The sequence below is a fragment of the Sarcophilus harrisii genome, chromosome 5, assembly GCF_902635505.1.
Source record: "Sarcophilus harrisii chromosome 5, mSarHar1.11, whole genome shotgun sequence".
Taxonomy (NCBI): domain Eukaryota; kingdom Metazoa; phylum Chordata; class Mammalia; order Dasyuromorphia; family Dasyuridae; genus Sarcophilus; species Sarcophilus harrisii.
The window spans coordinates 4981372-5004740 of NC_045430.1; the positions used below are offsets into that span (position 1 = coordinate 4981372).

Consider the following 23369-nt stretch of genomic DNA (forward strand, 5'->3'; position numbering starts at 1 on the left):
GAAAGATTTAAACCGATTTCCGGCTCCAAGGTATGGGAGTGCTCTGAGTGAGAGTTTTCCCTTCCCCCAACAGGAAGTGGATTCAGCACTGGCCGAGCTATCAAACTGCTTAGTAGGGCTGAGTGGATTATCGATTGCCCTCGGCTAGAGACTAAGGGGTGAAAGTGTCACTGCCCCAGGCCGGAGCCTCTTGTGGGACTGTGAGTATTAGCAGCTGACCGCAGACGGCCTGGAACTCTGCCCCAGTGTCTCTGCCTGATGCAAATCGGCCCTGGAAAAGCTCTATGGCCCCAAGCTGAGCTCCCCACTGCGCAGATTGGAGGCTAACCCGGGCTGCGTCCTCCTGCTGTGCAGGATCACAACTGCCCCAAGGAGAAGCCCCGTACTGCGGGTTGGGGCTGCACGCTTGTGCTGAGATCTGTGCCTTCACCCTGGGTTTGAGACTCTCCTCGGAACCTAATTTCTCTCCCTGTCTGCGCCGATCTCCCCCCTGGCCCCGGAACCAACCTTTTTTGGCGAGACTGCAGATTTTCTTTGGCCGGTGAGTTGTTCTACTTCTTATCTTTACGAATTGTAGCAGTCAAGACTATTTTTGAGGCTCGATATAATATTGATAAAGAGGGTAAGAGAAGAGCTTAGAAAGTCGCGTGTGTCTTCTCCGCCATCTTGGCTCCGCCCCCCGACAAACAGTTTTCAACAAAATCTACACATTACAATTTGGATATACTTTAACATTACAGTTTTCTTTTGTATTTATCTATAAAGTTGTATCAGTTTCTTTTTAAGAAAATAAATATCAGCATCTTTATCTTGGGGAAGTTAAAATACAAACTGAAAGAATCCACTGATCTCCTGAAAGATTGCCGAATATTATAGCCAAATTCTGGAACTCCTAAGTAAAGGAGAAAATATCGCAAACATCCAGACAGAAACAATTCAAGTATACTAGAGCCGCTGTCAGGATAACACAAGATTTAGCAACTTCTACATTAAAAGACCAGAGGGCTTGGAATATGATATTCCAAAGAGCAATGGACCTAGGATTACAAATAAGAATCACCTAACAAGTAAAATTGAGTATAATCTTCAGAGGAAAAGGCTGTCATTCAATGAAATACAGAATGTTCAAGAATTCATAATGAAAAACCAGAACTGAATCAAAAATTTGATTTTCAAATAGAGGGATTTAGAGAAGCATAAGGAGGCAATAAAGAAAGTGATGTCATAAGGGATTTAATAAAGTCTATCTGTTTATATCCTTACATGACAGGATGACCCTTGTCACTCACTAGAAATTTCTCATTATTATGACAGTTAGGAATATATATAGACAGAGTATATGAAGGAATTATATCTTTTTTAATGATGAAATGAAGGGGTAAAATGAACTAGGTACTAGGAGAAAGAGAAAGGGAGAAGTGGAATAGTGCAAATTATCTGTGATAAAAAAGGCAAGAAAAGCTTTTAAAGTGAAGGGGAGAGGAGAGGAGAAGATGAGTGAGTGAACTTTACTCTCATTAGAATTTGTTCAAAGAGGAAACTCATTGTAAGTATAGAAACTCATTTTAAGTATAGAAATCTATCTTATACTGCAGGAAAATAGGATGGGAATGGAATATGGAAAAGGAGAGAGGATGATAAAAGAGAGGGCATATTTGGGGAGGGATTGTTAGTGCCAAAATACTTTTGAGGAGGGACAAGATAAAAGGAGAGAGAATAAATGAAGAAAAATACTGTTGGCAATAGTAACAGTAAAAAGAATTTTGATGCAAGTTTTTCTGATAAGGACTAGTTCTCAAACAGAGGGAACTGAATCAAATTTATATATATAAAAAAATTGAACCACACCCCAGTTGATAAATGAGGGCTCTCCCTCCCTCTCTGTTTTTCTTGATTTAATTTTTCTTGAGGGCTTTTATTTTCATTAGTGTGAGCTCTATGTTTTCTTTCACAACTTGACTTTTATGGAAATATTTTGCATAACTTCACATGGGATTTCTTAATTGTGGGTGAGGATAAGGGAGAAGGGAGAAAACCTAGAACTAAAAAAAGAAAAATTAAAACAAATGTAATAGAATTTTATTTTGAATGTAACTAGGGATATATTAAATAAATCAAATACAAAAATGAAATATTTGTTAAAATAAATAAGATCAAAATGAAAAAATTACTTTTCTCCAATTATATATAAAAACAAATTTTAACATTTATATCTTTTTTAAGTTTTGAGAGACAAAGAGATAGATACAGACAGAAATAGAGAAGTTCTGTCCTTTTGCCTTATTTCAACATATTTGTCAATAGTTCATATGAAGCCATAAGAGGCATGGCCATCTAATTGTTTGGTATCATAAAATTAGAAGGAATCAATAATATCAATATCAATAAAAGGAAATAATAATATATTAAACTACAGAATTAGGTTAAAATGTAATAGGCAAGAACAATGTTACATTTGATAAGACAGGCTTTAATAAATATAAACATGTACAAAATTCAAACTGGGGCTCAAAATAATGATCTTCACAAGTAAAAAGATAGAGGAGTCATGTTGGGATAAACAAAAGTTTTCATAATGGAGTTGGATAAGTTTTTATTTTATTGAAATCTTCTTTTATATATCTTCTAAACATCCACCAAGTTATTTCTTCCTCCTGAGAATCATTCCATATAACAAAATATATTTAAAAGAGGAAAAAGAAAGACAATAAAGAAGAAAAAAATCAGTCAAGTTAATTAATACATTGAACAAAACTAGTAGTCCTGCCACTGCCACAAAGGAGTAATGAGAAAACATCTTCTCATATGCTTAGAAGATTTTGTTCTTTAATTCTAGAATATAGCTTCATGTATAAATTGTTTTCTTAGTTCTTCTTACTTTATTCTGCATCAATGCATATAAATCTTTTCATGTTTCTCAGGATTCATCATTTCTTACATGATAGTAATATTCCATTCCATTTATGCACCTTAATTTCTTTAGACATCAAGATAAGTTTTTTTTTTTTTTTTAATGGACTTCAATCCTAACATGAGAAAAATGTGATAGAACTGTCCCCAACCCTCACTCCCCAAAAGGTGCATGAAGTCTTAATTTGCATTAAGAAATGCATGGTGCCAAGGTGAGCAGGATGATAAAAAGCCTAACCCTTCTGTGAACTACCTTAATCAAATCCATCTGTTGTTCTCTTCATTTCTGGGCACCACATTTTTCAAAGGACACTGACAAACTACAACACATATAATAGTGGGTGATAATGATTAAGATTTTAAAATGTTTCATAGCTGAATGTATAGCAAAAAACAAGATATTTTTGATATCTTGTACACATCATATCTTCTAGTAGAATATAAGCTATTTGACAGCAGGAACGGCTTTAGTTTAGTCTTTACATCCCTACTGCTCAGAGCAATGTTTAACGCATAGTAGGTGCTTAATTCATTTTTCATGTTTGACTGATTGTTATTGAACCTGGAGCAGACATACCTTAGCCGTGCATAATAACTGTATTGAAGTACTTGACAGGTTGTGTGGTAGAAGAAAGAACACCCTTGTTCAGCTTCATGTCAGGGACAGAATTAGGATTAATGCCTGGAAGTTTCAACTACATATAAGGAAAAATGACCTAATCCATAAAACTCTCCAAAAATGGAATGGTGTAATCTAGGCAGAAATAAATTCTCTATTCCATTAAGTTTCTAGGCAGGGGCTAAATGTCTGTGGAAGACATTCTGACCCAGATCGAGTGCAACAATGAGGTCCCTGAAACTGGTTCCTTTCTTGTAGGGAAGCACACAAAGAATAATTATTAAGTGCTTATTGTGTAATAGGTAGGGCAACTAGGTGGTACAGGGGATAGAGTACTGGGTCTAGAGTCAGGAAAACTCATCTTCTAATGTTCAAATCTGTCCTCAGACATTTACTGGGTATCTAAATCCTGGACAAGTCACTGGACCCTTTTGGTCTTAGTTTTCTCATCTATAAAAAGAGCTGAAGAATAAAATAGCAAGCCATTCCACTATCTTTGCCAACAAAACCTGAAATGGGGTCACAAAGACTCAGATATGAATGAAAAAAAAAGACTGAATAACATACATAGCTTTGATTTCTTCTTCTATAAATGGGGTCACAAAGACTCAGACATGAATGGAAAAAAAAGACTGAATAACATACATAGTTTTGATTTTTTCTTTTATAAACTGCCTGTTCCTATATTTTGACTATCAATTATGGAATGATTTGTTTATAAATTTGTCTCATTTCTATATATATTTGAGAAATGAAGCTTTTATCAGAAAAATTTGCTGTAAAATTTTTGATATTACTTCATTGTCTATGATACTTTTTAACAAAATGCAGTTTCCATGACTACCTCTTTCAACTAGGTCAGGTTTTGTTTTTTTGTTGTTGTTGTTTATTTGTTAATTTTTTTCTTCTTCTTGTTCTTCAAAGAGGTCCAGAAAACCAAGAGATGGAAATGAGGGGGGAGGAAAGTTTAGGCATGAGAAACAATGAATCAAAATGCAGAATTAGGATGTGAAATGTTATGAAGGGTTTTTAATTCCAGAATATATTCCATTTGATCTTATATATAACATTGATCCATACAGTATGAAATCACTGTGTTAACTAGCTATTGAGTGATCAAGCAAAATAAATTTACATATTGACTTTGTAAACAAAAAGTTTCACTCTGTACTCTTAGACTTTCACATCTCTATCAGGAGTTGGGTAGTGTGTTTCATCTTTAGTCCTCTAGAATAGTGGCCATTCATTGCAAGAATTAGAGTTCCCAAGACTTTTGATTTTTATGTAATGGACATTTTGTCATTTTGTTTGTCTTTACAATATTATTGTCATTATTTGAATTTTTCTGCTAGTTCTTCTCACTTCACTCTGAATCATTTCATAAAATTTTCTCAAATTTCTCTAAATCCATCCCTTTCTTACAATAAAATGTTACATCCCATTTGTATACCATAACTTGTTCAGCTATTTCCCAGCTGAAGAGGATCCCCTAAATTTCCAGTTCTGCACTGCAGAGAGCCACGAGTATGTTGTACAATTTTAGAATTTATTTTTCTTAGAACTAATACCTCCCTTCATCTGTCCTCTCTCTAATTCTTCCTTCTTTCTTTTTTCCTTTTTCTCTTCTGTGAATGAAATGTATGATTTGTACATGTACATTCTTCACTCCTTTAACCAATTGACGTGACAATGAAGTTTAACCGATATATGTTCTCTTCACCCCTCCCTTCTTATTTATATTTACTTCTACTTGTGTATCTCAATTTTGTGAGATAATTTCCTAAATATCCTGTCTTTTCTGTCTCTCTCACTATATTCCTCTTGCTCTACTTTTCAATTTCTTGATATCACCAACATAATAGAAACACTTCTGTGTCCTATGTCTAATTGGAATTTTTCTGTGACCCTTGAAGGCAATAAAATTCATAAGAGACATTATGCATTATCTTTCCATATTTGATTGTAAACAGTTTATCCTTGCTTGGTACTTTATGATAGTTCATTATTTTTGCCTTTCTGTGTTTCTCTTAATTCTTGTGTTTGAATTCCAAAGTTTCTATGCAGCTCTCATGTTTTTCACAGGAGTATGTGGAACAATGAAATAAACATTGAATATCATTTTTCCCACTGTAGGATTAAATATGTTTTTGGAGGTAAGTTTTTATTTTGTTTTGTTTTTTCCTTTTTTTCTGTAAGCAAAATTCTCTGCCTTCTGGAATATCATGTTCCAAACTGTCTATTCCTTTAGAGTGGTGGCTTCTAGGTCATATGTGATCCATATTTTTTTCCTTGGTACTCAAATTCTTTCTTTCTGGATCCTTACAGCTTTAGTTCCTTTGAAGTAGGAGTTCCAGATTTTTTTTTTTAATTTTATTTGGGAGGTTATTTTAAGAAGTGGATTCTATGACCACCTTTGATTTTTACATAATTAACATTTTGTCATTTTAGTTGTCTTTACAATATTGGTTCTAAGAGATCTGAAGTTTTCTTTTCTGTTTTCTTGAAAAAAAGATGTCTAAATGACTAAATCAGTTAGCAAAATTTTGTGATTTATTTATGTTCAGTTCAATAACAAAAGAGGCCAATGGTGAGCGTCATCAGGCTCTAGGGTTTCACTGGTATCCTGGTAGGGAGGGATAAGAGGGTATATAATAGTATGAAGCTGACTTGGTTCATGGAAGGGTCAAGATACAATAAAAAATAGATCTAGAGCAAAGTTGCTGACTTGGGAACGAAAGAACAGAGATGAGAGGGGGCATGAAATTCAGGGCATGTTGAGGATGAAAAACTTCATCAATCAATGACCTATTATTTGCCAGGTAATATGTGAAGTTCTGGGAACACAAAGAAAAGCTAAAACCAAAATTAAAAATAAACAACAGTCCCTTCTATCAAAGAGGTCACTGTCTAATGGATTAGTTCGGCATCATGAGGCATTGAATTGAATTGAAGATTGAATGATAAAAAATTATAATTAGTTAAGGGAATTGTGGAGTTCATAAACATGAAAGTGGAATAAGTGGGTAATGGCAAGATCAAGTTTCTTGGAAAATTATTTCATCTCTTTTCCTTTTAGTGTTTGTCTGTTGCCCCAGTCACTGCAGGAAGCTTTATTCCTTGCTGGTGTCTGCGGTATCACTTCTGTTGTACCAAATAACACTTGCTTCTCTCTCACATTCCTTGGGGCCCTGCTAAATTGTTCCCACTCTGAATACTTCTACGTTTTATTTCCCAGCCCATTAATCATCTTCCCTGCTCTCTGCTGTACCCTCACCAGCACTGAAATTAATCCTTTGTGCACACTGACAGTTGTCCAAAATCCTCTCCATTTCTGTTTAAGGACCTGGGAACCCAGGAAGCCAGATCTAAATTTTTAATAAGTCTTGAAACAAACAACTATAAATGAGTAATTTTCTTTGTGATTCAATACTGAGCAGTTCTCCCTCTGTTTTGGAGACCTGGTCACAGATTTCCAGAGAAGCTGTTGGAGCCCATCTGTTGCATATAAGTCATTTGGCCTTTTGCCAAGGCAACATACCTGTGCTGTTTACAATTCTCCTTTCTTCTTTCTACTTTTTCCTAGTTTTTAAATGGATTATGAAGATGAGGAGCAAGCTCCCAGGTCTTCCTCCAATTGGCCTAATTTGGAACAAGAAGCAAGATTGTAGAGCAAATTGAGTAGGGAAAAAAAAAATTCTCCCTACAATGATCTTTCCTCTTAACCATCTCTTATCTGAAAGTACCAGGAAGTCACAAAACATGATCCTTCCCCCATTTGCCATGTTTACATCTCATGGTGAGCATGCCGTGGGAAGGCATTTTTCCAGATGCATCTCCTGCTTGGAGATAATTTTAGCATCAGTAGCTCTGTCATATTTACAGGTTGGCAGGGTCTCCACTAAGCACTATGTTGCATTCTGATTTAAGTGAGGAAGAGAACAGGCTTCAATAGGAGCTGTTAGTCCCAGGTGGTTTCAAGGATAATCAAACTCTTGTGTCTGGTACAAGCTTCTCCTTGCCTTCTCTTATGTGAAAAATCAAAGTTTCCAAGCCAGAGCCAAAGTGTCAGTCTCTGTCCTTGGTTTATCTTTGGAGATTGTAGTGGGAAGCAAACCTAAATAATAGGAAACCCCTTGGAAGAGCCAGCACGGTAGAAATGAAAGACCACTGTCCTGTGTAAGAATACAGGTTTGGAAGATCTACCTCCAATAGACTTTTTTGTGACTATAGCTAATTTTGTTCCTAAGTCTCAATTTCCTTTTTTGATAAAATTTGCACTGCCAAGGACGGTTGTGGGGAGAAATGTTATGTACAGTCTATTCTGTTCAGGAGTAGATGGCTTAAATTGTCATTTTGCCAAGAGATGATGAAGCAAAGTAGAGAGATTCAAGCTTCAGGACCAAGATAATTTGGTTCAACACTGTCTGAGATACACACTAGCTATGGGATATTACACTGAACTCCCAGTAGAGAGTTCTCTAAGACCCTAAGTAGGCCTGAGCTCTATTGAGAAAAGTCTACTGAGGAACCAAGGAAAAGGCAACTGTATTGTCAAGTAGCATTCAGAGTCTAATATGGTAGAAAGAGCAAATGTGATTGCCCCAAAGAGATTTCACTGGAAGCCTTGAGATGAGCATCCTATCCAGGATAATATCCTGAGACATTCAGGGAAGTTCCCCTTCTCTGTTCCCTCAATCACCCTTCAGTTCTTTCCAACTGAGACATAGTGACCCAGATCTATTGGAGAGAATAAGGGAGATAACTTCCTACTTCTCCCAGCTCCTGGGGTCCTTTGGTTCCAATAAAATTCCCGGGGCTTTACGAGCAAAAGTAACTTCTCTGTATCAAGAGTGATAAGGATGGTAGAGCTCGCCAGTAACTGGAAGCTCACTGCATAAGAGACCCAGCAGCATGACCTGGCCAGAATTTCCTGCAAATATACAGAAGAAAAGGCTCCAAAGGCTAATCCAGTGAGAGAGATCTTACTACAGAGAAGAGCCTGACCCTGGGAATTATGGGTCTTCTCTGATATAGAAGCAAAAGCATTTCTCTATATTAATATGGACATACAGCCTAATTTAATTACCTTGTTTTATCTCAATTCTTTGACCCTTTTAAAAAACATTCTCACTCTTTTTCTAGCTGCCAAGGCTTCAATGAACATTTTTATGGCAATCGGGACAAATCTCCATTTTCATTACCTTTCCAACTGTATTATTTCTTCCCATCATGGACAGAACAGGAGCTTCAGAGTGACCCTTCCTTTCTTGAACTTGGCAGGTTCCAACAGGGATGTCAAACAGAGCTTGTTCCCGTGACATGTGTGTGGCCATTACTGAAAGCAGATCCTACCACCACTGCCCTGCCCACCATGTTTCACTGCCTACGCAAAGCCCACCTGGGAATCAGCCAAAACAGAGAGAAAGATGTGAGGGCCCTGGTGCTGCTCCATTAGTAAGGACACAACTCTTTCTCCCTCTGGGCATGATTAAGGAAAAGCTTCCTAACAAACAGGAGAGTTCTCCAAAGGAATGGGAGCCAATCTAGCCTCCCAACTTTGGACATGATGGGTTGTCCTGTAGGGGATTTCTTCTAAGTTATGGGTTGGAATAAGTGGCTTTGAGCCTTTATGTCCCTATAATGATCATCTCTAATCATCACATACTTTCAAAAATCTACTTTCCTTTGGGAATCTATGGTCTTCTTTGCCAACAAAGCAACCTCATGCACCATCATTATCTCTCTCTGACACATTTCTGCCCTTCATAGTTAGAATGTCTTCCTTCTTTGCCTCAGCCTCTTGGAACCCCTTACTCCCTTCAGTAATGACCTCAGAAGTCACTTTCCTTAAGAAGACGTCCCTGATTCACTCCCCACTCTCATTATTAGTGCTTCTGCCTACATTTCACTGATTACCTTTTTTTTCTTCTTAATTCCTCTATTCACTTATCTGTGTGGGCATAGATGGGCATTTGTCTGTGTAACTCCAGCACTTAACATAGTTCACAGAATTTAGTAGGGTTTTAATCAATGTTTGTTAATGAATTTCAATGGGGCAGCCAAGGAACCAATTCAAGAATTAGGCAAGCTGGTCCTGCCCAGGGAAGTATATATGGGAAGATATAATAAGGAACCTTCATTGATAAGACTTGTTATAAATGAAATAATTTCTGATTCCTGGAAACATCTACATAGAATTTGGGGATAGATTTTGTGATATACCAAGAATTATCTATCACAATGGTGACTGAAAAGTCAGAAACTGCTAGTAATGGATGGTGGATACAACTGAGCACACTACTGAGTTGTCTTATTATGATATTGCACTAATGGATGACATAGGCCATCTCTACTCCAGAAAATATGTTAGAACAGATAAGCTTTAGGATTTTGCAAGATTTTGATAGATTCTGAGGTCATTTTGAAGGTTGGTTCTGACATACAAGTATTTCTAAAGTGAATCAGCCAATCAATACATCCTCATTATATCTCTGATCTTGTTCAACATCAGTTTTGGAGCATTCCCACAATGCTCCAAATGCTCACAATGCTTCTATGTTTGTGCTGATGAGTGAAGACAGAAAAAATCATAAAACCATACTGATTGTATCTACTATAATTTTATTTTACAGAACCTCAATTGAGCCCTCAATGCTACAAGACAATTTTTCTATAGCTCTCTGATCAACTCACTATCCTAATTATGGCAGCTGATTTTCTAATCCTTCTTATCCCGCCTCAGATCTCTGAGTTGCTCCTATATCTCTACCTCTGCAGTTGAGAAACTTTCCTCATGTTTTATTGGGACAAAATTGACCCATTTGCAAAAAGCTCTTTCTTCTCTGTTTCTCTTCATCTAACATCAGTGGATGCCTTTTGCCACTATCTCTTCCTTCACCCCTGTCTCTTGAAGTGACCTTTCCCTAACCACTTTAGATGAATGTAGAGGGATTAACTAAGTCAAATCCTTTTGCATTCATATAAGTGATGCTATTCAACCTTTTCTTCCCTAGTAGATTGCCCCCTCTATCATCCCCACTTTCTCACTTGTCTACTATCTCCTTTCCTACTCCCTACAAACATTCCCAAATCTCCCATCCTTAAAAAAACAAAACAAACAAACAAAAAAAAAACCTCCCTTGATCTGTTGATATCTATTAGCTATTATCCCATATTTCTCCTTCCCTCTGTGGCTAAATTTCCTGAAAGGAGAATCTACAATAGGTGTCTGCATTGCCTTTTCTTTTACCCTCTTCTGGCTTCAGGTATCATCATTCAATTGAGACTGCTTTCTTCAAAGGTACCAAGAATCTCAACATAAAAAGTGATTCCATAAAGAAATTAGGGATCATGAAATAGCCTGTTGGATTTATGGATGTGAAGAATTAATGACCAAAAAAGAGATAGAGAGCATTGTGAGATGTAAAATGGATTGTTTTGATTGCATTAAGTTAATATTTTTGCACAAATAAAGTCAACATAGTTAAGATTAGAAGGATAGCAGAAATCTGTCTTTTTACTTTTGCAGCATATATGCCTGATAAAGACCTAATTTCTCAAATATATATATTTATATTTATACTTATATATGGCCAAATTTATAAGAATATGAATCATTCTTCTATTGATAAATGGTCAAATGATATGAACAAGCAATTTCAAGATGAAGAAATCAAAGCTATATATAATCATATTAAAAAGGTTCTAAATAATTTTGATTAGAGAAATACAAATTAAAATAACTCTGAGGTATCATCTCACACCTAAGAGATTCATTAATGTGACAGAAAAATAAATGACATATGTTGGAAGAGATGTGGGGAAATTGGGGCATAATTGCACTGTTGGAAGACTTGTGAATTGATCCAGCAATTCTGGAGAACATTTTAGAACTATGTCCAAAGGGCTATAAATCTGTACATAACTTTTGACCAGCAATGATATTACTGGGTCTGTATCCCAAAGAGATTTTTTAAAAGAAAAAAGGACTTGTTTGTACATAGATATTTATATAAGCTCTTTTTGTAGTGGCAAAGAAATAGAAACGACTAATACTTTGGAATGGTTATACAAACTGTAGTATATGATTGTGATGGAATGAAATTGTGCTGTAATAAATGATGAACAGGATGGTTTCAGAAAAAAAGTGGAACAACATATGCTTTGATGCAAAGTGAAATAAGAAGAATGAGGAGAACAGTGTACACAGGAACAGCAATATTAGACAAAGATAAACTGAGAATGGCTTAGTGATTCTCAGTAATACAATGATTCAAGACAGTTTCCAAGGATTCATGATGAAAAATGCTATACACCTTCAGAGAAAGAATTGGAGTCTGAACATAGATGAAAACAAACAATTTTTCACTTTATTTATTTGTATGTGGTTTTTTGGTCTGTTTTCTTTCACAACATGATTAATTTGTAAATATATTTTGAATGAGTACATATGTATGTTGTTGTTATTCTGACTCTTTGTGGACAATCCAGGCCCTCCTATCCTCCATTATTTCTCAAAGTCTGACCAAATTCATGTTCATTGTTTCCATGACACTATTTGTATCATCTTCTGCCATGCCCTTATCTTTTTGTTTTTTATCTTTCCTAACATTTGGGTCTTTCCCAATGGGTCTCATCTCCCCATTCATTAACCAAAATATTCAAATTTCAGCTTCAGCATAACTGATATCAAAAGACTACCTTCTAAGGGAAGAAAATGTAAAATAAAAAAAAAATAAATGTTAAAAATTCATTTTGGTAATTGGGGAACATATTTTTAAATGCTAGCTATTAATAATAGTAATGACAACAACAACTTTATTCTTATGGTTTAAGGATCAATAGTATACTGGTGGTAAAGGAAGGATCTGGGTCATATTTTAGTCTGTGATAGATACAGCTTCAATAACACTTCCTAGTTGAAGTCTTCAAGACATTTTCAGGTAAATGTTTGTATTAGGAAAATTTCTCAGTCTGAGAAAAAAAAAAGAAAATTGCTGATATGATATTCTAGCTACCAGGTCATGTCTTTTTGCATTTGTTAAGTCCTAAATTTTTATAGCCTGCAATATGTTTCTGCCATTTTCTTACATGAACTATATTGAATACTAAGTTTTTTTTTAAAACAATCTTTCTATTATTTATGGTGCTAATGATTTGGTCACAAATTACCACCATAATCTGATTTATTTCCTCAAATAATTTTGCTTGATCCATCCACTTATTTGGTGCTCTTTTGGCAATATATTGTTGTCTTAGTTCCTGTAGATATCAACCATGGCAGGTCTTCAGATTCCATTTTTGGAACTTAATCATTTCATAAGCTCCATTCAACAGTAAACCATTTTCTGTTATAAATTATCAATTAATTGGTTGATCAAAATTTAGATAGATAGATAGTCAGACAGACAGACATAAAATTAGAGCATCATTAACCCTTACTATGTGTCCAGCACTGTGCTAAATGCTGGAGAAAAAATTACAATCAAACAAAAATATCTTAATCTTCAAGTAGGGTACATTTTTAGAATGTAATTAGACAATACTTAAGAGTGATACTGGAAACAAGGGTGGTAGGTTAGAAGAATATAAGCAGTAGCATGTTGAGGAGACCTCCGAGAAATAGCTTGGAAGTCTGGGTTCCCTTAAAATAATGTGAAAACTCACCTATAAGAGCTTGGAGACCTAGGGACAGAATCCAAGTTTCCAGTGGGAGGGAGATGAAGATGATAGCTAGAAAACAGAAGACATAATATGGAGGCTGTCAGGAAGTGGTATGGAGGTCTGTGCTTACTTACTATGTCTTTACTATTAATCTTATTCCAATTCTTATTAAGCTGTTTTCCAAATTTTTGTGAACGATTTTATTGTTCCAACTGGGTACATTAAGGCTGACTTTCTCTTCAGCTAAATATTGGAGTAGATTCTACCACCCTCCTTCCCTACTGAGCTCCTTTCCTATTCAGAGAGATTCTGTGACACTGCAGAGAGACCTTACCTGAGATTAGAATTTGAAAGTCCAAGTTAAAAAACCATAATACAGTTTCTGATCAAAAACTCCCAACCACACAAGCTCACATAGATAATGACTGAATATTCTTGATTTTCCTGAGGACAAGACCCATCCATTTCAGCTGCTTCTAATTCAATAGCTTACTAAAAAGTTGTTTCCTGGGCATATTTTCCATCACAGAGCAAACAGTTCTCAGAAATCCTCCAGTTACCTTATCTCGGAAATTTCATCTGAGCCCTGTGCCTGCAGCCTCTGACAGATCAACAAACAGCAGCCATCTCCCTGGCAATGGGCACTATTTAAATCATTTGAATTTCTCTTCTTGGAATATTCCAAGACAGTATTAAATTAGTTCGTTTCTAGGCAAAATAAAGAACAGTCAATTGGCTGACACACTTTCCTCAGAAAATGTAGCTCCATCATTGGAAATTACCAGAATGCATCAAAAAGGAGTAATAATAACTTATATTCAGGCAGCTCTTTCACATACAGTATCTCATTTAGGCATCCTAGCATCCATGTGAAGCAGGCAGAACATCCAGTATTATCATTGTTTTGAATATAGGGAAACTGAGGCTCAGAAAAGTCGCTTGTCTTGAATAGGGCAATTTATTTTGTAAAGGAGCAGAGCCAGTGCTCTGGGAATCACATAAATGGAAAACCCCTATTTGGGAGCAGAGGAAACTGCATAGAGAGAAAGAATTGTAAGGGCTCTGAGATACCATGGAGTCCAAATCCTTAATGTCTAGAGGAAACTGTGCCCCAGAGAGAAGGGCAGGAGGAAGGGGTAGTTACAAGGGAAGTAGACTCAAGGGGACGAGGAGACCGAGAAGCCTGACCTTGAATCCTTCCCACTGTGAGCCTGAGCAAGTTCCTTGCCTCTCTCAGTCTTAGTTTCCACATTTCTTAAATGAGGACAAATCTGCTGCAAGGATGAAATAAGATTACACATATAAAGCTCTTTGGAAACCTGAGAGAGTTACAAAAATATTAGATGAAGAAGAGGAAAAAGAGCTTATCCTTGACCTGGTACTGATTCCAGCTGTTACTTTGTGAATCTCGGTCATGGCATGAGACACTAGGGCTGATTAGCTGCTCACTGGGACAAAAGGAATGGCAGGGGGGAAAGGGAAGGCCATTTAAAGTTCTTATGCTGCCCCACAAGAGAGTAACCCAACTAAAGAAAGTGTCTGTAGTTACTGAATATCCCCAGGAAAGAAAAGATTACATCTAGGTCTAGATATACATACATAGACACATATGTATGCATGTGTATATACATATATATATATAATTTTGTGTATATGTATTTATATACCTATATAAATTTTGTGTGTGTATATATATATATATATATAATTTTGTGTATATATATTTGTATATATATATGTATATATATATATATATATATATATATATATATATATATATTCAAAGGCAGGAGATAATAGAAATCTATGAGGTTAGCGAGGGATTGGGCCTGGGGCTAAATATTCTGCACATCCCTACAAGTATAACAGAAGGCCAGAGAGCCCAATGATTCCTGCCTCCCACTCCCACCCTCACCTTCTCGGCCATTAAACATGGATCCACAAAGTTAAGCTGGGTTTAAAATGCCTATTGATCCAATCTCTCTGTAGACCACAAGTGGAGCAGCAAATATTCCCTCACCCCTTGACTGGACTTAGAGATTTAGCCTTCAGAGGCTGAGTAAAGTAAAGTAAAGAATGGAACAGAGCTCCTCAGTCCCTCCATGAACCCCAAAATTCAGAAGCTCTTTTATATTTGTGGGGCTCTCAAACCCAACTTAAGTTTAAGCAACCATTGCCTTGAAATCTAATCTCATTTTCTGTTGTCTCTGCATGCAAGGTCATTCAACAAGCCTTTAAGAACCCCTTAGTGTGTGCAAGGTACTGTGCTAAGGCATTGCCTCTCTCCAGGAGGCAAGAAACTTCATGAAGATTGGGATTATGTCTTATTCACCTCAATATTCTCCCTATGCAGCACCTCTCCTGCATACAGCTAGCACATAATACATGTCTGTTTTATTGCATTGTTGCATTTTGGGTAGTTATGTATTCTTAAATCTCTCAAATGCCAATTTTTTCCTCCTGGAGAAATGAATAAAGTAATGTTATATGATCCAGTGTTATGTAATAAAACAAACATAATGGATTTGGAGCCAAAGAACTGGGTTCAGTTTCCAGCTACCATTTGTCACCTTTGTGACCATAGGCAGCAAATCTTTCCCATTCTGAACTTAAAAGCCATCGTTTCACATAACAGATTTGTACTTTGATGGGCAGAGATATTTTTGTTATTATACTATGTTATGGAAGCGCTTGTTTTATTCCATACATTAAAAATATTAATAAAAGAATCCATCCAGTCCTCAGTCTCCTCTGACAAGCGCTCTCTCTTGTCCAATTACAAGAATGGAGTATACAGTGTCTTGGTGTCAGGCGCATACCCTGGGCTCTTCTCAGAAATGTCTTGAGAGCTTAAGATTTCCACATTTCTCTTCTATTCTCCCACACATTCTCCGTGTCGTTGCCTCTCCCAAACACACACATTCACACACACACACACACACACACAGAATCCCAGCCCCAGGTTAAAACTGATTCTTTGGGAGAGAAATAATGGCCTCAAAAGCAGAGTTGCTCCCTGTCATACCGTTTTCCCCCAAATCTCCTGCGTGATGAAACAGTGAATTTCTTGCCTTTTACTTTCTGAAAGGAGCTCAACAGTGATGAAGTCTGGGTGACTTGATGGGTAAAAATAGATATAATGAGGTTCCAAATAGCTCCATTTCTTAGTCTCCCTTTGTAGTATCTCCTCAGAATAGTGTCTATAACTCACTAGTGGGACCAGAACTGTTGGAGAATTCCCCAGGTCAGAACAGCTCTGCTCCCTCTTCATTTAAGTCCACTTAAACCTGGTTCACATATCCTCTAGACTGAGTCCCTTGTCTGTTTTGACGATGAAGGAGACACTGCTCCATCCTTCTCCACAAGATTGACTTGCCTGTCATCATTAGCTCTTGCAAAACAGAGAAACCATCAAAATATGTCACTCTTTTCTTTCTTTCCATAGTCATCCAATTGTCACAGATGACACAGGGATCCCAGCAGCCTTAATGGTGTGCCAGCAATACAGTGATGCAAAAGGGAGATGATGGAAAGGGAGGGAGTGACCTTCACCTGCTAAAAGAGAAGATTTCAAAAAAGTTGGTCACCTGAGCTAATGATGCTAAAGAATAGGAAAGATCTTTCATAAGAGCTTGGTAATTCTGTTTACTTTAACCCACAAAGGAAGCAAAATGAATGTCCAGTAAATGGGGAATGACTAATAAATTATGGCACGAGAACATATTTATATACTATTGAATCATAGAGACAATGAAAAGGGAACCCCCCCCAAATTAGAAGTAACACAGAGACACAAAGATTTAAATGTTTTTTACTAATTGACTTACACAAACCTTTCAATTAAATTAAACAAATCCAGAACACTCTACAAAGCAATTATTTTCTTAATATTGTTCTTCCTCTGATACATTATCTTCATGATGATGGACTACTCATTTAACATCTTTAAACCTCAGTTTCCCCATGTTCTAAATGAGAAGATTGGACCTGAGAGTTTTTATGGCAGTAAAATCAATAACAGAGCAACCTCATCCAAAATTGCACATAGTATTATTAATCTCTAGTACCACTCAACCTCTCTATTAAAAGAATAAAAGAAAAAAGTGTACAATATGCAAATATATCCTGCTTTATATTCATCTATCTGTCTATATATTCACATAGACAAGTCTTTATATAAGCCTATATAACTAAATTTTATTTTTAGATATATTTATCTATTTAACTGTTGCTGTTGTTCCATCATTCCAGTCATGTCTGATTCTTTATGACCCCATTTGGGGTTTTCTTGGCAAAGATACTAAAGTACTTTCATATCCTTTCATATCATTTGACCATTTATCAATTGAGTAATGACTTATATTCTTTTAGATTTGACAAAGTTCTTTACATATTTGAGATATGAGACCTTTATCTGAGAAACCATTAAAGTTGTTTTTTCTATTTTCTGCTTTCCTTCTGATCTTGGCCACATTTATTTCAGTTGTTCTTTAAAAAAAAAATTAATGGTTTAGAAATTATCCATTTTACCCCTCACAACACTCTCTATCTGTTGTTGATTCATAAATTGTTTACCTATCTATAAGTCTTTTAGATAATATATTCCTTGTTATTCACATTTTCATATAAAAATGCTCCAAATCATTATTGATCAGAAAAATGCAAATTAAAACAATCCTGAAGCATCATCTCAAACCTATCAGATTGGCTAAAATGATTGAAGAGGAAAGTGACAAATGTTGAAAGTGATGTGGAAAAATTGAAACACTAATTCACTGTTGGTGGAACTGTGAAATGATCTAACCGTTTTGGAGGGTACTCTGGAATTATGCCCAAAGAGTTATTAAACTGCCTGTATCCTTTGACCCAGCAATTCAACTACTAGGTCTTTTTCCCAAGATGTTTACAAAAAAAGGGAGGAAACCTATATGTTCTAAAATACTTGTAGCAACTCTCTTTGTGGTGGAAAAAAAAAAAAGGAAATTGCATATATGTCCATCAACTGGTGAATGGCTGAATGAATTGTGGTACATGATTGTGATGGAATACTACTGTGATGAATCAATGGATGATGAAGTTGATGATTTTAGAAAAACATGGACATAGTTGCACAAAATAATGAAGATGAAATGAGCAGAATCAAGAGAACATTGTGTAAAATAATAGCAATATTGTCTTAAGAATAACTTTAAGTGACTGTCATTTTGACTGTTATAAATACCCAAATTAACAACAAAGAACACCAGAAGAGGCTGTCTACAAAGAAAGAACTGATAAATAGAAATACATATAAAATGGTTTTACATACATACATCACACATACACGCATGCACACACACTCACACATACACACGTCTGTAATGATAGTCATCCTAGAGTGTGAAAGGAAAGAAAAATTGGGGAAAAAAAAGAAAGTTACATAATAACTTCATAATACATTTAAAGGGAATAACAAATTATCCATAATAGTTTCATGTACAATCATCTTCTTTCTTCTGTTTCATTGTTATGGAAAGATTATTTTATTTCTTTACTTCAATATAAAATAAACAATTTTAAATGAAAAAAATATATATATATATTGGAGTAGTTTGCCAATTCATTCTACATCTGAGGAAATTGAGGCAAATACAGTTAAGTGATTTCTATAGGATCATACAGATATCTGAGGCCAAATTTAAACTTTAGTCTTCCTGACCCATACATTACATGCAGTTATATCTTTATACTTTTATATAACTGTATCTCTATTATAAAAATCTACATTATATTATATAGAGAGATCATCCATATAGACTATATGATCCATATAGATAATAGATAAGAGAGACACACTGAGAAAAGAGAGACACATAGAGAGAGACAGAGGGAGACATACACAAAAAGAGACAGAGACAGACAGACAGGATATCTCATTGGATACCCTAAATTTGTTATTTTTCTGTCACAGCTAACAAGTTTCATCATTAGTTCCCTGGAATAATAAATGGCCATTCTATTAATCATTCTGTTGGTCATCATTGTTACCTCTTTCAAAGTCCTTTGTTTTTTTCCAGCATTAGTGTTAATGTTTAAATGATTCAGATTATCAGAATCCTAAAAACAGCAATTTTATTTTTATCAATTTGTAAAAATATTGAAAATTGTTCACTTTTTCCAATAATGCTTATGCTATAATATGAATTGTTCTTTTGGCTCTGCTCACTTCATTCTGTTATAGTTCATATAAGTCTTTCTATTTCTCCCTGAAATTAGTTTTCCATTTCTTAGCACAGTAGTTTCCCAATACATTCATATACCACAACCTACGTAGCCATTCCTCAAATGATGGGCAATTCCTTAGTTTGCCACTATAAAAAGAGGTGTTATAAAAATAAAGAACTTTTCTCTCTTTTTGATCTCTTTTGAGTGTAAGCCTAGGTGTGTATAGCTGGACCAAAAGACAGATATCATTTACTGATATTATGTGTATCATTCCTAATTATTTTGCAGAATGATATCTATTCATATCAGCAGTGTCAATGTTCTTGTTGCCCGACATCCCTTCTAACATTTATCATTTCCCTTTTTATCATCCTTGCCAATCTAATTGTGGGAAGTAAGATCTCATAATTGATTTAATTTTCATTTCTCTAATCATGATTTGGGACCAGTTTTTCATATGACAATAGATAGCCAAGTTATTTTCCCCTGTTGATAACAGTCTGTTCATATCCTTTGACTTTTTTCACTGAGGAAATTGCTCTTTTTTCTTTTAAATTTGAATCAGTTTCATATATATCATGGATGGGATATCTTTAACAGAGAAATTTGCTGCAAAGATTTTTTAATCCAATTAATTTCCTTTCAGTTTTAGATTTATTATATTGTACAATTTAAAAATGTTTATGCAATCAAAATTATTCACTTTGTCTTCTGTGACCTTCCATATTCTTTCTCCATCATTAACTTTTCTTCTGTCTATAGGTCTAATTGGGAATATTCCCCATCTTTTTCTAACTTGTTTGAGATGAATCTTTTTATAACTAGTTCATAGCTATTTGTGGTTTATCTTTTCATAACATGTGATATTCTGAGCTTATTAAAATTTATTCCATATTGCTATCCAATGTTCCCAGAAGATTTTATCAAATAGTGAGTCCTTATTCCAGTAGTTGGGGTCTTATTTAATACTAGAGAATTAGATACATTTTAATGTGCATTTCATCTGATCCTTTTAAAAAATCTGCTGGTAGGTTGCCTATGATTCCATATAAATTTTTTCCTACAAAGCCCATTTTTTCATTGCTATAATTGTTTGTGTTTGTGTGTGTGTGTGTGTCCTCAGAATTCCATTCTTAAAATCTTCCCAAAGTAAGGATCTGACTTTGTTACCTCCATGCTCAAAAGTTTTCAATGGCTCCCTCTTTTCTCTAGGAAAAAAAGAACTGACCACTCTTACATTCAAATTTCATTGCACTCACCTTCCTGCTCTAGTCAGTAGTTGCACAGTGGGAAGAAAACTAGATTTAAGTCAGAAGAATTGGACTCAAATTTTATTTTTACTCCTACTGACTTTTCTGACTTCGGATACGGTATTTCACTTTCTAGTTGTAATGAACTTCTGCATCCTTGAGCATTTTAAAGTGAAAACTGACTAACTCCAGGTTGTGGATGTTCTAGAAAGGATTTATGTGAGTGTTATCCCTGCCCTAGACTCTAGGCCCTTACAAGGTTCTCTCAAGTCCAGAAAACCAATCTTTAATAACCTTGATAATTAAATCTATTCCCATATTTTTCCCGTTGCTTCTGTGAAGATTGAAGTTAAGGAAGGATGGAGATACAACCATTGCTCTGATGATTAAAATTAAGCAGGATTATTTATGATGACTCGGTATCTCCTAGGGTACTTTTGTTTCCTCGGGTTTGTTTCATCAGTTGGAATTTGGTTCTTTAATTAATCCTGAACAGAAATGCCTTTTTTTTTTTTTTTTTTTTTTGGTTTGGGGTAAATCCATTGTAAGCCATTTTATACATATTCTCAAAATCCAATACATGTATTGCATCTGAGTATTTTTGGATTTATAACCAGTGTAACTTTTATATTTGCATAACATTTTGAATCTTCTGAGATAGCCAGGGCAGGGATTATCATCTCTAATTTACAGATAAAGGAAGTCATGTAGCTTGCCTGGGGTCAAATGAATAGCAAACAACAGGCCCCTCAAAACAGGGAATGTCAGAGACCTTAGCCATCATCTCATACAACTCTTCTTCCTTGCTCCCATCTTATGAGGGAGGGAAGCGAGTCCCAGAACCACAAGGTCACTTGACCAAGGTCATTTCACAAGATGGTGGGAGAGTTGGAACAGCATCCAAGATGTCCTAAATCCTAACTTGGAGCTGTTTTTGCTGCATGATGTTGCCCTTCTTGCTCTTGGCTACTGCAGGTGGCTACTCTTGAGCTGCTGGAAGATTATACGTAGGGCTGGACGCATGTGTTGTGTTTGGCGATCACTGTGATTTGGAGGTCCAGAAGCAATTTGCCAAAGGAGGGAGGAAGTGCCCACAGTGAAAGGTAGGATGGTCAATATCAAAACCGAACATTTGGCCACAGCAGATGTGTCAGCTGTCAACATGACTGGGCGACTCAGCACCCCTCCATCTGTGGCTTTCATTCCAGGGGCAGCTATTATCCTGGACCATTGAAATACACCCAGGGAAATGCCAGCTACAGAAGATAATAGAGCATTGGGCCCGGGAAAGGGAGCATTAATCTCTTTTTTTGTGCAAATCTGTGTGTTCACCTCATTTGCAGTGCCATGTGGGCTTCATTCAATTATGCTCTTTTTAATCAAGCAGTCTGGGTGTTATTAGGGCTTGTTGACTGCCCAGTGTTTCCTATATTCATGGCGAGAAAATCAATTGGCCCATCGGGTGCAGCCAGAAGGTGCTTTTCTGATTTGTGATCCAAGGATCTGTTCACAAATACTGATTTTGTATGACAATCCTAAATGAGCAATTACCTTCTCAGGTGGGTTGTCTCCCTTCCCCCCAAATAATACCCTTTTAAAACAGACTTGAAAAAAGTATTCTGCATCTGCTCTAGCTAAGTAACAAAGACCATTGGCCTGTAGGCCTCCATTTAAGATCCAAGATTGTTTTTGCTGATAAAATACAAGCAACATTCTGGCTTCCAATTACTGAGCCTCAAGGGGATAATGTCATGTGTCTTGTAGATGCAACAGGCTATTTGGAAGAGTTTGCAGAATTCCCCTTTGAAGGATACATAAAGAGATAAAATGTCCAGAGTAGAATGGAAATAAAAAGGCTTTTTTTTAAATTAAATGCAAAATGGAGAGACACTCAAAATTACCAAAGTTTAATCTTTTCAAGGGTTGCAAATATGTTAGCTTCTTACTTGTAAAGGGATGAAACTCTGAGTAGGTGCACTGGAATCAAACAACCACAACCGAGCACTTAAGGCTAATTACTGATTAGACAATACTCTATTAGCATATGCTTGAAAAATGGCCCTTCCCACTATTCTGCACTGGCTCCATAATTGGTGTATACAGAGAATTGTAGGAGGTAATAGGGGGTGGAGTAAGATAAGCCAGAGTCATTTTTGCAGTGGACAAGAAGGGAGCTAGTGGAGATCCTGCGTCCATCCCCTTTACTTCTACCCCTAAAAACCAAGAATAAAGACCAAGAATTTTTGCTTATCCTGACTCTGGCTGATTCTAAGGCATCCAGGGTGCTAATTTGGTCTTCACACTTATTATTTGTGGGGTGGGAGTTAGAAGAGGGAGAGAAGAAACACAGTTTATGGTCTTTGTCTTTAAGGAACTTTATCAATAGTTGGCGATAGTATAGATAAAAATACAAGTAATTAAAAGACCAATTGCCAAGGGAGAGGCTCTGATAGTAAGTACTGTAGGTGTATAAATAAAGAAATGACTAACTAGGACAAGTTTTCAAGAAAGACTTCTTGATAGAGATAGGACTTAAATGGAATCTTGAATGGTGTCTAGAACTTAGTCAAATGGAAATGAGGGGGCAAGGCAATTAAGGAAGGTCAAATTATGACAGAGTTAGAAATGTTCACATTATGTTTCATCTCCATTATTCTCACTAGACTTGCTCTGCCATGCCCCAGAAACCCTGAATTTCATGTACTGGATGTACCCTCTGATTG

At 36.0% G+C, this 23369-nt stretch overlaps 1 long non-coding RNA gene across 6 annotated transcripts in view; it reads right to left on the minus strand.

Annotated features, from left to right (window-relative positions):
• Positions 1-2449: 2449 nt before the first annotated feature.
• LOC116419272 overlaps positions 2450-23369 on the minus strand; it is a 211556-nt gene continuing 190636 nt past the window's right edge. For 4 of the 6 annotated variants that reach the window (XR_004229532.1, XR_004229531.1, XR_004229530.1 and 1 more), the window contains 2 exons: positions 13196-13261; positions 2450-2654 (listed from right to left, as the gene is read on the minus strand). This is a non-coding gene — a long non-coding RNA (uncharacterized LOC116419272). Of the gene's footprint in view, positions 2655-7067; positions 7169-12335; positions 12503-13195; positions 13262-23369 lie in introns of those variants that run through there. The other 2 variants (XR_004229533.1, XR_004229535.1) reach the window with 2 other exon arrangements.